At 40.9% G+C, this 15,064-nt stretch overlaps 1 long non-coding RNA gene across 1 annotated transcript; it reads right to left on the bottom strand.

The window, feature by feature from the left end:
* Positions 1-6,376: 6,376 nt before the first annotated feature.
* LOC310710266 lies at positions 6,377-10,820 on the bottom strand. Its single transcript, XR_014527914.1, has 3 exons — positions 10,666-10,820; positions 7,343-7,693; positions 6,377-6,639 (listed from the first exon to the last, which is right to left on the bottom strand). It is a non-coding gene; the product is annotated as an uncharacterized lncRNA (long non-coding RNA).
* Positions 10,821-15,064: the final 4,244 nt, after the last annotated feature.

The raw sequence follows: 15,064 nt of genomic DNA, 5'->3' as shown, positions 1-15,064 counted from the left end.
CAGAAAATATTAAAAACAAATTTAAGGAACTGCAGAAAGAGGGGGAAGGAAGTCAAGTTCTGAAACGTTAATAAACCTAAAAAGTTTTTTTTTTTTTAAAAAAAAAGACATACATTTAGAAGATATATTATTATGTTGGTTTGGAGTCTTCACTAGGAGCCCACCCCAATTACACACTTGGAGTGCCAAAGTAACATTTTGGGTTTGTGGCACAAAAAAGCCCAAAACTTTGGTGTTGTTTTTTAGTGGATACAAAAACATTAAGTTTGAGGTGGTCGCTAGGGCTCCCTCTGCCTGTGATGTTCAAGGCATGACACAAAACACCACAGAACTAGCACACAGCTTTGACCCTGATTTGGAAGGAATATAAAAATGTTTGGGGTTGTAGAGGGGCTCTTAACTAGGAAACCTGTCAGTATACGCTTCTGAGTGGCAGCACAAAACTTTAAGTTTAGGGCACGGAGCAATTTTTTTTGGTGTAGATTTTGAAGGCATATCAGATTAGGGGGCTCAAAATTAACATACCTATGGCCCCAAGCCCTGAAGAGCTTTAAAGGTAAAAAATAAGTATTTTGTAGTGGGCCCAGAAAATTATAGTCGTGACCTGCAGCATTCCCTAAATATCTATTATATTCTTTTTCTAGTCTGTCACTGAATTGAGCAGTATGTTTGCAAAGCTAACCAAGGCAGCACAATTCAGTGGCTGCCTTTTCTATTCTGTTCCATGAATGTAAAGACCTATACGCTGTGATTAGAGAGAAAAATAATCTCTAGAGCCAATTAAACAAGCAATTTGCCAAATAAACTCATGTATTTTCTTGTTCTGATACTGCACCAGTGGCCCTGATGATTAAATATTAATCGAGAATTATATTTGTTGCTTGGCTATGCTTTTTAAATTTAGCACATAATGGATGAAACCTTCTGGTTTTTCCACGCTAAATAGCTGGAAGCATTTTTTAAAAAAGATTTTATCAATATTTTTTCCACAGGCCGTGCTGCTCTAAGCTTCAAATATTTAATACCCTCTTTCACATGCAAAGTATTGTTTAAATCATTTTGATTTAAATTTTCCAGATACCAATTTCATTTCTCACTGCAGGAATATCTGTGTGAATTCACATATCAACCATTTACTTCTGAAATATTGACAATGCCAATGCTTTATCTGTCGACCCTTTAATGAATAGAAATCTATTCCTAGGCAATAAATATTATTAGATTATTTTAAGGCTGAGCCCAAAATGTGCAGACAGTCATTAGCTGACAATTTTTTGAAAATGTTTTTCAAGCTCCTGCTAAACTGTTGGACAATTGTAGTATTCCCCTGGAGAAAATTTGGAAAAATGGCATCCCCAGATTTATCCATTCATAAATTTTGAGTGCAGCTGTGGATCCAGTCTGCTGGCCCTGATGTTCCTCCTCTTTGCTGTTGCTGTCAGTTCACACTCGCCTTCTCCAAGTAAGCCAGGAGGGAGCAAGGAGGTGAAACACACCTTGCCCTCATTCTTTGAGGGGAGGTAGGAAATGGAGGAGGAGGAGGAGGGCACAAGGAGAAGGGGACGACAGAGGATGAGATGGTTGGACAGTGTTCTCAAAGCTACCAGCATGAGTTTGACCAAACTGCGGGAGGCAGTGGAAGACAGGAGGGCCTGGCGTGCTCTGGTCCATGGGGTCATGAAGAGTCGGACATGACTAAACGACTGAACAACAACAGGAAATGGGGCTGGAGGGAGAGGCAACAGTGGCAATGAGGTAGGGTTATCATATTTCAAAAAGTGAAAAGTGTTGAGCCCTCCTCCTCCTCTTCCTCCTCCTCCTTCTGTTTTTTTAGCTTTTGGGGGGGTCCAATGTTGTTGAGCTATTTTTAAGGGAGTTTGCCAGAATGTTGACTTCCAACATTGGTTGCCAAATGTCTGGATTTTCCCAGTCATTTCAGTAGTTTCTGTTCAGACACTGCTTCCGACTACAGCGTTCTGGGAAATTCTGGACGTATGGCAACCCTAAATGAGCAGGAGATGAGCCTACTCAGGGAGGGAAACCCAGTGAAAGTATGTTTTTGGTTGTTCTGCCAAAATCAGGAACCAGCACTGATTTTACCCCCATCCCCCTTTTTAATGTTTACTAAAGTAGCAATTCACAATCATGAGCCTAAGCAGCAATGAGGGATGTGGCATATTAGCTAATTGTCACATGAGCTTTCGTAGGCCAACACACAGTTTGTCAGACAAATGAAGTGTTATGTTTAACTGGTATTCATCTATCTATTATACACAGCTCACACAGAGATGGGGCGCGAGGAGGGTGGCGGAGAGATGTCATTATGAAGTGATGCCAGAAAGCCTCACAATGCAATAAGTACAACCCATTAATTTTCAGATTCAAATGTAAACCCACCCCAGTGGAAAAAGTTAAAGATCAAACCAGGATGAGTGTGGGCCACTCTCAACTGGTGGCAACACAATTGGCAACACAAAATGGATAGTCAACATGTGCAGATGGACAATTATTTTCTGTTATCACTTCCAGGTTGCCTATATTTTACAAATTCTGTATCACTCAAACTAGAAAATGTATGACAACTGACCTAGTGGTCAAAGAATCCATCTTAATGTATATAGGGTAGGTTCATAGCAACCTTGACTGCCTTTGTGGTTTCTTTTATTGAAGTGGGAGATTGGAACCATATTACAACTTTCTTAATGTGTCCTTATGTGAACTGAGTGGAACCAGCTCCTCACAGATCGTGGCTGCATTTAGAGTATATAGATTTTAATACATAATTACATTACATAATTACATTCTACTTTGTGGTGTAGCAGCACATCCAATAGATAAACCAAAAATAACTGCAGATAATTTGTTCATTTATTAGATTTTTTTTTAAAATGGATAGCCTGATTTTTCACATATATCTATATTTTCACTTTTGACTCCTATCATAATTACAATGAATGGCTTAACAGCAACTTTTGCTGGTGCTTTGGGGGAAAAGGACACTCTTGTGACTTATAATGGTGAAATAATGACTTCAATGAGAAAAATTCAAAAACGAGTAATTACAAATCACCCCTTTCCAAATAGCTTTATAGTGGGAATTTCACATTTATTAGGAAATTTAAATAAGGAATTAACCATATTTGATGCCATGGCAAAGCAATATGAGGACAAAAGAGTATATCCCAAAATATTGATATTCTTGAGCATAGAAAATGGAGCATTCATTTTGGATGAATGAACAAGCACCACCTTTTTATCAGTAGCAGTTCTTTCAATGGGCAACTTTTGTGGGTGGATTTTTACTTCTTGAAATATGGCAACCCTAATTTTTGATTGGATTATGTTTGCAACCCACCCTGAGACCTTTTGGGGAATGGTGGGCTCTAAGTGCAAGTAACCAACCAACCAACCAACCAACCAACCAACCAATAAAAGGGTTTAAACAGACAGGGTTGAATCCAGCAGAAGTTGCAACCATTGAAAGAGGAGGGAATTTGGGACAGCTCTCGGTTCCCCCTGCAGTCCTGCAAATATGCTGCTGAGGGCAAGGCCCCCCTCAGATCAGTATGGAAGGTGCCGTGGTGGTGGTGGTGGGGCTACAGAGAGATGGGGCAATTGGCAAAATTTGCCTCCTTCTCTCTCTCTCCCTCCCTCTCTCTCTTTTGCAGATGGGATACAACTTGTTACTTTGAAGTTGTCCCAGTGAAAAGCTGTTGGCTAGGGGTAAGAGATTCTGATATATCTATTCTGCTTCCCTTCTCCATGAAATATTTATGCAAGCACTGTGAGCATTAAATAGCTCTTTGTGGAGTATTTTAATTTTAAAGTCAAATGCAACAAAGCTTTCTGTGTTGTTTTAATGAGCTAGATAAATCTATAAAAGGAATGCAATCTTTAAATTCCACAAGGAACATCTAGGCTACAGCCACTTCATCATTCCCCAGCAGATGTGACACCTGTTTTGCACTGGCCTAGTACCAGTCTATTGTATCACCAACCTGTCAGCAACTTACTACAGAAAAACTGAGAAGAAAATTCTGCCCACAGATCCCAATGCCTGAGACCACCAGCTTTTATTTAAGCATGCAGCTCAGTAAAATGAGACTAATGTATAGCGACCCATTTTCCTAATTAGCATTTTTAGTGCGCTAAAATGCTAAAATATTTTGCCCATTGGAGCATGGCAAAACTGCTGGAGCGAGACAAAATACAAATGAGTGCAGAATACAAGTGCAATTATTAAGTGAAAAGCACACCCCCCCCCAGACCCACACACCAGCAATGGAGTGAATATCCATCACTTTAAAGATCAGTGGCTTCTGAAGTTGGGACAATAAAAATTATAAGGTAGAGATGCAGACATAATGTCATAAGAATAACCATAAGTCTGCAACTTATGTGCATTTCACTTGTGCGCAGTCAGCCTCACACGCTTGGAAAATAAATAAATATTAAATAAATAAAAAGGGGATGGAAAGAGTGTGGGCGTCTGGGAAAGAAAGACTTTGGCAATCCCACCCACCATTGAACACAATGTGTTTTGACTATACACCATTTTGGCTTTAGACGTGACCCCTGGAATGTAACTCCTGGGTAAGTTGCTGGCTTACTGCATTACTTTTCCTATTAATTATTATACAATTATTATTTTTTAAAAAAATGATGATGATTATAATTATTTCCAACTTTAGAGAGTGTTAATCTAAATTTAATTGTTGCATGTCAAAAAGAGAACTAGAGTATGTCTAACCAAATTAATAGTGCATTCGTTTATGGTGAAGTCAAGTCTCCACTGAGTTCAACGGAGATTACTCCTAGGTAAATAGCCATAGGTCTACAGCCTTAATAGTGTAAGGTAGGCAGAATAATGCTTGTAGTGACCCTGACACAGTGACCCTGCTGTGGTATGAATTTCTCCTTGTGCACTTAATGGAAGATATCTGTGAAAATTATTTTCCAATTCCCAAGAAAGACATTTAGACAGGATGAGCAAATGAAAAAGAAAACGTTCTTCTGTTCCATTGATTTTATATGAAACCATTAAAACTTGCCTGAGAAAATGATAGGAAGCTGTTTTTCATTGCCAGGATTTTAAGCAGATTTGATAGTATTGATTTTAGGTGCCTCTACCTGGTCTGTATCACAAGGTTATCACAAAGCCCACTTTGCCTCAGAAAAGTCATTATTTGTCTGGTGTTGCATGTACTCATCTTTGAGGTTATTCCTGAAGATACAATGCCTTTCTTTTTTCGTTATTAGAGTTATTAGTGGGATAGGCAGCCCAGGAATCTAGTGTCCATTATTTGGGTTTTTCCCCTCTCAAACTTTGGACACCAAACTAACCAGCAGCAATCTCTAGAATGTGAAAAAAACATGGACCTGAATCATTAATCTATTAAACCATTTTATTCCCCTATTCTGCCAAAAAGGGTTCCCAAAGAGAGTGGCTTACAAATATCAGCATTCAGGTGGTCTCTGTCTTCAGACTTGTAAGGAGGCATACAAGGTGCCATCCAACAGCCTTCGGGACTTCACTCTGAATTTGTGTAGGATTGATTCCTTATCCTCTTTTTCTCCTGAAGATATACCGCAAGCCAGCGGAGGTTTAGGATCAGAGGTTAAGTTCTCCTAGTTGGGCTACCTTCCCAGGTAGATGAGCCCCGTTTGCTCCTCACTTCCCTCTACAGCAGATGTAGAAACCGCTTTCTTGACCATTGGACCCACTATTGGCCTCGTTTTTTCAAATCGCCAGAGCCTGCCTCCACATGCTGGAGAAGTCCTCAACTCACCAAGGGTTTGAGACCAATCAGCTACCCTCACCTGGTTTAGTCAGCCAATCAAAGCTGTTCCTGGGATGTGGCCACTGCCATATGCTGGCAGCTTCTAGGAGCCACAGGTGAGAGCTGAGTGCCGGGTGGGGACCAAAGGTGGACCAACTACCCCAGAAGGAGCACAATGTGTCCTCCGCCAGAAGTACTACCCCTCCCTAAATAACTGTATGCTAGAACACTGTCTCAAGGTTTTTCACATGGTGTCATCCATGAAAACCATGGGGAAATTATAGAACAAAGTTCCCACCATTTTCTGAGCCAACAGGATTGCAAACAGATTCCCCCCCCCCCCCTGGAAGTAATGGAGCTTACTTCTGAGTAGATCCAGTGGTAGGAAAGCAGTAGAGATTTACTGTAGACTGGAAGATGCACATGTTTCCCACCCAACCCCACCCGTTCAATCATCTGTTCTACACTCCAAGAGCATCTTACTCTAAAGTATACACTCTTCCCCCAACCTCTAGTAGGGTGACTTTTAGACTCATAGACAGCCAGTCATCAAGCACACCCTTCTGACTTTTGATCACCAGTCAAGTGGGCAGTAGTTTGTACAGTGAAGATTTTAATAAACATGGCTGAACAACATCCACGGAGAAAGGGAAGCACCCAAAAGTTCTGAACGGTTGGCTGAAGGTGCATGCATAGGAAGGAATCACGTGACTTCAACCCTGTTGCCACTGAAACTGTTCCTTGAATGCTTCAAAGGCATGTGCCACAGAGACTACTCTGGCAGTGGTCCGGCGCTGTTCACCTTTCAAAAGCCGCATCTCTCTGCGCATGACCCGCAGTTCTCTCATGATGCTGTCCTCTGCCAAGAAGACAGGGCGTTGCACAGTCAGTTATATTCCTTCAGCAAATAACACTGTGAACCCATCAAATAGCCAAGCCCAGTAGAAGCAGAAATGGTGCACCATACTCCTTAAACTCATCCCCCCCCCACAGCAAGGTATGAAGGAGATCCTCTAGTTAGGACCCTGGACACTGCCTGGACACTGAGGTCTAACACCGAGGGCCTTCTGGCGGTTCCCTCACTGAGAGAAGCAAAGTTACAGCGAACCAGGCAAAGGGCCTTCTCAGTAGTGGCACCCATCCTGTGTAACACCCTCCCACCAGATGTCAAAGAAAACAACAACAACTACCAAACTTTCAGAAGACATCTGAAGGCAGCCCTGTTTAGGGAAGCCCTGTTTAGGGAAGCTTTTAGTATCTGAAGGACTATTGTATTTTAATATTTTGTTGGAAGCCACCCAGAAACTCAGCCAGATGGGCGGAGTATAATAAGTTGTTGTTGTTGTTGTTGTTGTTGTTGTTATTTAAGACCCTGGTGCACTTTGTGAAATCCAGAGGAACCTCTTAAGGAGCACCAATGGAAACTGGTAGAATGTTCTAGAACTTTTCCAGGGCTATGTGAGATGTGTCTCCAATTGAAACCAGACCAAAAGCCCCTTTGGATTTGGAGGAGGCAAGCAAATGAAATGCTGTTGTACCTAATCAAAGCACCTCGTACTCACGCTGGTCAGTGATTTGTCCAAGGAGACCAACAATGTGCTGACATGTTGCCAGCGTCGAATCCTGAATGGGTGGGGGAAGATGTATAGCTGGTTCTCCTCTCGCAGAGCATTGTGCTCTCTCCCCAGTAAGATTCTCGCCTACAGGAACCTGGGGTAGCAATGGGGAATCCACGGCCGGGTGTTCGGCAGCAGTTCTCCGGCTGCCAGAAGGATGAGTAGACTGCCCTTCCTGTGTTGTTACTATGTGTACATTCTGGATAGTTTGGGGCTGCTCAACTGAGTTTCTAGCGCCGTCACCCTCTTCCATTTGCCGACTGTAGATTCCTTATCTGTGGATCATCCTGTATATTCCTTCAAGTAAGCAAAAGTGTTAAAAGTAGTGGAAGCCACATGGAAGCAGGATGAACATGGTAGTAAGGAATTTACCCAATTTAATTCTGGTGTTGAAGAATCTACCTGATGTGCTGTTAGCTGGGCATTTTTGTATGGTACAGTATTTATGGTCTGGTTTGTTTGGTTTTTTTACTTGCTTACATTAAGAAACACCAAGGCATTTTTCTGAACATAATGGATTTTCATATGCTTATGCAGAGAACTCAGACTGGTTTCCACAAGACTTTTATATCCTTTTTAAAAAACATGTATTTAAAAACAGATGTTTTAAAGGAGGTATGTGCTTTAAGGAGGTATGGCAACCATAATACATGGGCAACATCTGTTATGCTGTTTTTGTATTTTGTAGTTCAACAAGCCTTGCAGCAAGCAGTTTAATAATAATAATAGTAATAATAATAATAATAATAATAATAATAATAATAATAATAATAATGCAGTTGTACCTTGGAAGTCGAACAGCATAGTTCTCCAACATTTTGGCTCCCAAATAATCGAAACCCAAAAGTGACTGTTCCGGTTTTTTAATGTTCTTTTGGAAGCTGAGCATCTGACGGAGCTTCCGCGGCTTCCGATTGGCTGCAGGAGCTTTCTGCAGCCAATCAGAAGCCGTGCTTTGATTTTTGAATGTTTTGGAAGTTTAACGGACTTCCGGAATGGATTCCATTCGACTTCCAAGTTACGACTGTAATAAATTTGTACCCTGTCCATCTGGCTGGGTTGCCCCTGCCACTCTGGGTGGCTTCCAACATATATAAAATCATAATAAAATAAAAAAATTCCTTCCAGTAGCACCTTAAAGACCAACTAAGTTAGTTCTTGGTATGAGCTTTCGTGTGCATGCACACTTCTTCAGATACAATACAGTGTATCTGAAGAAGTGTGCATGCACACGAAAGCTCATACCAAGAACTAACTTAGTTGGTCTTTAAGGTGCTACTGGAAGGAATTTTTTTATTTTGACTATGGCAGACCAACACGGCTACCTATCTGTAACTGGAACCATAATAAAATAGTAAACCTTGGAAAGGTAACAGTTTCTGTGCCGTTGAGCAACCCAGCACACACACACAGGCTGTCACCCAGCACCAGCTATTCCATCAGGCTGAAATACAGATGGGAAGGAGGGATCCACCATTGGTTCTGCAAAGAGATCCCTTCCATGTGGCTCCTTCTTCAACATTCCATCTGGCTGCAGCAGAGGGAAGAGATGGGGCTGTAGAGCTCGCCTGAGACACCATCTCTATTTATTTGGCTCCTCCTCTCCCTGAGCTGTTTTCATGAGTAACATAGGAAGCTGCCTCCTATTGAGTCAGATGATTGGTCCATGCAACTCAGAACTGTCTACACTGACTGGCAGTAGCTCTCCAGAGTTTCGGGCAGGGGGCAATTTCAACGCTACCTGGACGTGCTGGTTACCAAAATTTCTGCATGCAGAGCAGATGCTCTAACACTGAGCCATAGCCCTTTGTTACTGGTCAATGTATAAAACTGTATATTGGTAATTGTGAGAGCTTTTCTTTCTTTTTGTGTTGTGTCTTCTACATTATAGTTCAGGGGCTGTCTGAGGTCAGGGATGGTCTTTCTTTAATTAATCTGGTGCTCTGGGAGCCTTTCCAGCTGAAGATCATGATCGGAATGCTTTAAAAAAATAAAAATAAAAATATGCCTTGCTGCTAGTACTTTCTGAAAACCTCTAAAACAATTCCCTGCCTGAAGTGCTTAACACCAGAACCTAGAATAGAGTTGACTGAATGTTGATAGATGTAGTTTTTAGAGAGAGAGAGGCAGACAATTAGAGAAAACCCACCTTAAAGCCCTTTCCGAATAAAGTGTATCCCCTCAAGCTCTAGCTGAACACCATTATTTTATTCGTCTTAAAAAGAAGACAGTCTGGGAAGACAGCTCTGCCTGAACTGACATCTTGTTTTTCACTCAGGATAATTCATTTCAGGAGAAAAACAAACCGGTAAGACTTTTAAGGTTTTGTGGTGGTGTTGCGTTTTTTTAAAAAATCTAGGCCTTAAGTTTCCTTTGTGGCGGAAACTTTACGAGGCTGCTGTGATGATTACAAGTTAGGAACCTAAGAAGCTACCATATAACAGATCAGACCATTGGCCCACCTGACTCAGTTTGGTCTGCACACTGACTGACAGCAAGGCTCCAGGGTAGAAGTAGTCAATGTGGTGGTGACTTTCGGATGCCATTGGACTCCAACTCCCATGAGCTCCAGCAAGCATGGCAATGGTGTGGGGTGATGGGAGCTGTAGTCTGGCAATATCAGGAGAGCATCATATGGGCTACCCTTGCTGCAGGGTTTCAGAGTGGAGTCTTTCCCAGCCTTACCTGGAAATGCGAGATAAGAAACCCGAGACTTTCTGAATCCTAACCAGAAATGCTACCAATGAGGCAAGGGCCTTTCTGAATTACAATGCAAAGTATGTGAAACACTTTGAATATTTGAAACACAGATATCGTAATGAAAAGCTCACACACTGTCCCATCACCACTTTGTGAATGTACAATATATCCACTCCACCAAGAGCAGCTTCTTCCCATGTCAACAACTTGGGAGCGAGTGTGGTGTAGTGGTTAGAGTGTTGGACTAGGACCTGGCAGACCCGGGTTCAAATCCCCCCTCAGCTGTGAAGCTTACTGGGTGATTGTGGGCCAGTTACTGACTCTCAGCCTACTTCATGGGGTTGTTGTGGGAAATAAATGAGGAGGGGGAAGGAAAAGGTAATATATGCATTATTATTATTATTATTATTATTATTATTATTATTATTATTATTTCATCAGGGGTTAAGGTCTCTCCTTGCACGCTGCAGACCCTATGCTGATCATCTGCCTAGACCCCACTCCCCCTGACTGCTATTACAAACTTTAAATAGATTGATCATGCACCATCAAATGACACATAACGTTACCTCTGATGTGGGATTCACATTTTGTGGTGACTGCAGAACCCCCACTTCCTCTCAGCTTTGGCCATGGGGTGACAACATTATCTAGTGCATGAGTTGTGTCAATATACTGGGTTGCTCAGTCAGAACTGGGGTGCTTTGTGACATCAGCAGTATCTCCACCAATCACATCTTCCTGTTTCTTCCACCTGCTTTGCATATCTGTAGTGTTTGGGCTGGAAGTATTCTGTGTGCTTGATCAAATGGAAAACAATATTTTGCTTTCTTTGAAAAAGAAAATTGATGTAGCCCATTAGTTATTTATTAGAAGGACTGAATAACCCAATATTCAGGCCAAAGACTCCCAGAGCAGCTCAAACAATTTAAAACAACAATAGCAATAAAAATGAGAATTATTAAAAGCTAAAGGACAGCAGACTCAGCATAAAAACAGAGCAGAGAGGCTAGAAGATCTACAAGGTAGGTTCTAAATGATATAGATGTGATAGGCCATTTAAAATAAGACTTTAAGTTTTATGCTTTGTGCAGAAAGTCAATAAGGAATGGAGAGCACATAAAAAGGCTTTTTGAATCAGGTTAATAAATAAAAATAGCTCCCTAACTTATCCCTCTCATTCTTTCCCAAATGATATATCCCATTGCTCACGTTAAACTGATTCTCACATTTAAAACAAACCAAGAAAGCTGAAAGCATGAGAGGACTGTTCTTTGAGTCCTCTGGTGTCTGTCAGATGTATGTAGTGCCCATCAATTTCAAAAGTAAGCTTGGCAAACAGGAGGATTGCAGTACTACACATTCTGTACTCAGACGTAAGTCCCATTATTTGTAATGCGGATTACTCCCAGGTTAGTGGGTCTATGAGGGGTTATAGCAGGGGGTGCATTACCCCAATGGAAAACTGACCCTAAAGTGGGAGAGACCAGGCATGCACACAATTGCTCACCCTTAACATAAACACACACATACACACCCTTAACACATACAGACACAAAGTGTCCTTCCGACAACCTTTTTATGATGCACTGGTGACCATGGAATCATAAAATCATAGAATTAGAAAGTTGGAAGGGACCCCAAGGGTAATGTAGTCCACCCCTCTGCAAAGTTGGAATCTCAGCTAAAGCATCTGGGACAGATGGCCATCCAACCTCTGCTTAAAAACCTCCAAGGAAGGAGAGTCCACCACCTCCTGAGAGAGTCCATTCCACTAACTGCTCTTACCATCAGAAAGTTCTTCCTGATGGTTAGTTGGAATCTTCTTTCTTGTAGCTTGAATGCATTTGTTCAGGACTTACCTTCCAGAGCAGGAGAAAACAAGCTTGTTCTCTCTTCCCTGTATGTGACAGTCCTTGAGATATTTGAAGGTAGCTATCATATCTCCTCTCAGTCCTCTCTCTTTTCCAGGCTAAACGTACCCAGTTCCTTCAACTGTTCCTCATAAGGCGTGGTTTCCAGACCCTTGATCATCTTAGTTGCCCTCCTCTGCACACATTCCAGCATTCCAGCCTCAGGAAGGAGCTCACCCCATCGCCGGGATTTGAACCGCCAACCTTCCAATTGGCAAGCCCTAGGCTCAGTGGTTTAGACCACAGCTTAAATTTCTCTTGATTAGTGTGTGAAGATCTGTTTGATGTAGTCACTCAACTGATGCTCAGTGCAGTCAGTCCTGACAATACAGATCATTTGTTGGAGGCAGCAAAAAAGAAACCATCACAGTTTCCTCACCTGCCCCCAGTTCATCAGCATTTGAAATCTACGGCTCTGGCATGCTGCTCAGAACTACATATCAATCCAGTCTCATTACAATGTGTATATTGCAAGGCTGGGGGAGAATATGGGGAATCAGGCTCTGGAAGAACAGGTGACCACCAGTATGTAGCTCCTGGTCGACAAGCTGAGATGTGAACGAGAGTGTGTTTCTTTCTGTCTGTGGATTGTGTATGTATGAAGAAACAGAATGCTGTATTGAACCGAGTTGCTTCCATCTGATAAATAATCATACTTTAGTGAACAATGGATGCCATGGAAAAATGCAAATGCAAGTCAGCATGAAATCTGATGACCACGAGATGCAACAGTATAGCAGATCTTAAATGGAGACGATTTCACAAGATGCTTGATTTAAATGAATACCAGTTAGCCAGAGCACAGGGAAGGACCACGGCAACACCTTTGCTATTAATCTCAACATCCAGGTTCACAATTCTATCTTGAAGAACACCCTGTTGCAGAGTATTAAGTGGAATTATCAGGCCTTTGACTAAAATTAATGAACACAGTGTGGGATGTAGCGTGGAAAAAAGAGATTATCACAGCCCTTCATTAGCCGTCTCATTGTTATGACCTTGATCTGAGCTGGATTTGATTATATCACTGTCGCAAAAGGTCTGTCACCATTTAAGATAGAAAATTTCAGGATAAGGATAGAAATGTATTACTATTTCAGCAGAAACTAGCTGAGACATGGAAAGAAATGAGTATACTGCATAAAATTATATTCAATGATTATGTAAAAAAAGAAAGAAGAAAGAAAAATCCCAGAGGAGACGCCTATGATTCAAATCTTGGTTAGGCAGTATAATTCAAATGCAGTGGGTGCCACAAATCTCCTCCTCCCTCATTTATTTAAATATATTAGCTGGAGATTTTAATGTCATCCAGTAACAATGCTAAATGTTAGGCTATAAAATCAACAAATTGCAAAAATATAGAGAAGGCAATAAATATCTATACTAAATAATAAAAGCAACAATTAAAGATGATGGATTCAAGATGTTTGCAAGGTAATAAAATTGATGCGAGGAATAAATCTTCTAAGTTCATTTAAAAATGAATGTTTTGTAATCATAAAAAGATCATGCACACAAGTACAGGCACTAATATGTGAAAAAATAATGATTGGGTATTTAAATTCACTGTATGCAATGAGTGGCAATGTTTTCAAAATCTCAGTAGGAAATAGATGTGTGCACCATGGAGCCTACAGCAGCTCATAATAAGGCAACATCTCTCAACCCCTCAAACCCATTTCTCAAAAGACGAGCTCAGAAACATAAGTTGTACTGATATTCACACTAAAATATGCTTTCCAGCGATTTTACTGTAGAATTTACTGGTGAATTGCAAGAAACTGCCAATGAGTGTTAAATATAATGGTTTAATTGTACGTGGAAATGGAAAATGGCTCTGCATGTGTATTGCTAAAGGGAACATGGAAAATCCCACTGAAGCTAAGTGAGGCTCTCTGAGTGCCTGACAGGTTGAAAATTAACTAAGAATGTGCCTCTGCTAGCTCTCATGTGGTATTTACAGTAACCTTAGATAACATGAGTAAGATATTCAGTTGCAAAACACCATTTTGTGTGAGCTAGTCTTTGTTCTCAAGCCACTTGAGAGAAAGTGCGCTAATGATCTCTCTCCTGGAAAGAACACAGCCTCAGGAAGGTAATGGTGTCTGTGTGGCGAGAAAGAGTTTTGATTTCAGTTCTCTTTGAAGTAATTTCATTTTTTAAAGATGCTGAACCTCTGCTTGGACAAGCACACAGTATTTTATGTAACTATCTGGTTGTGTCATGTTTGTTGTAAGTTTGTTTTGCAACAAGTTCTGTTAGTAAATCGTTGGAACCTTATTTTTGGTCTGGACAATTTTTATTTCAAGAAGAATCAGTTTTTTTATTCATCCCATTGCTTCTGAAAGCAGAATATTAATAACCACAATAATTAGAAGCTGCCAAAGAGAGAAGCTCAGCTACAGCATCAAACAAAACTGGGAACTTTCCTCGAAGATTTTCTTAACATGGAAATACAGACTTCTAAAAAAATTAAATCACGGCTTGCTTCACTCTCAGATTATGCATCTGCAATAAATTGCTTTTAGAATAGCAACCCTAACTGAACTGTGATGTCATCTGAGAAGTAGCAGCATCCTCCCAAAAAATGGGGGCTGGGGAAGGAAGGGAATAAAAGCGTAAGCAGCAGGAACGGGATGTAAATACTGTGATAGAGTTTTACACAGTCAGTTTCTTGTATCTAATGATCCATAACAGGGAAAAGGATTTCATTAGTATTGCATTGTCGAATAAGCACAGCAGGAAGAAGGTACAGAAAATCCTTACAACTGCAAGGTTGTCATAATTAACAGAGAATGATGTATGATGATAACTGGAGACTTTACAAAAGGCAGTTCCATTCTCATTAATCCCAGTATAACAATAAACTTTGTAGACAAGAGACCTAGTCCTGATCTGGAGCAGTAAATGAAGATTTACGAATTCACTTCAACAACAACAACAATTTCTGAAGCATCTTGATCAGTGAATGAGGTCGGTTTCAGAGTTAACTTAGTACATAGCTATTCACTCTGGGACTATAAATTAAATGATCCCTAGGAACTGATAACAT

The sequence above is a fragment of the Podarcis liolepis genome (genome assembly GCF_965112155.1).
Source record: "Podarcis liolepis genome assembly, chromosome: 1".
NCBI classification, from domain to species: domain Eukaryota; kingdom Metazoa; phylum Chordata; class Lepidosauria; order Squamata; family Lacertidae; genus Podarcis; species Podarcis liolepis.
The sequence above is the reverse complement of the archived record's forward strand: the minus strand, read 5'-3'. Positions and strand labels throughout refer to the sequence as shown.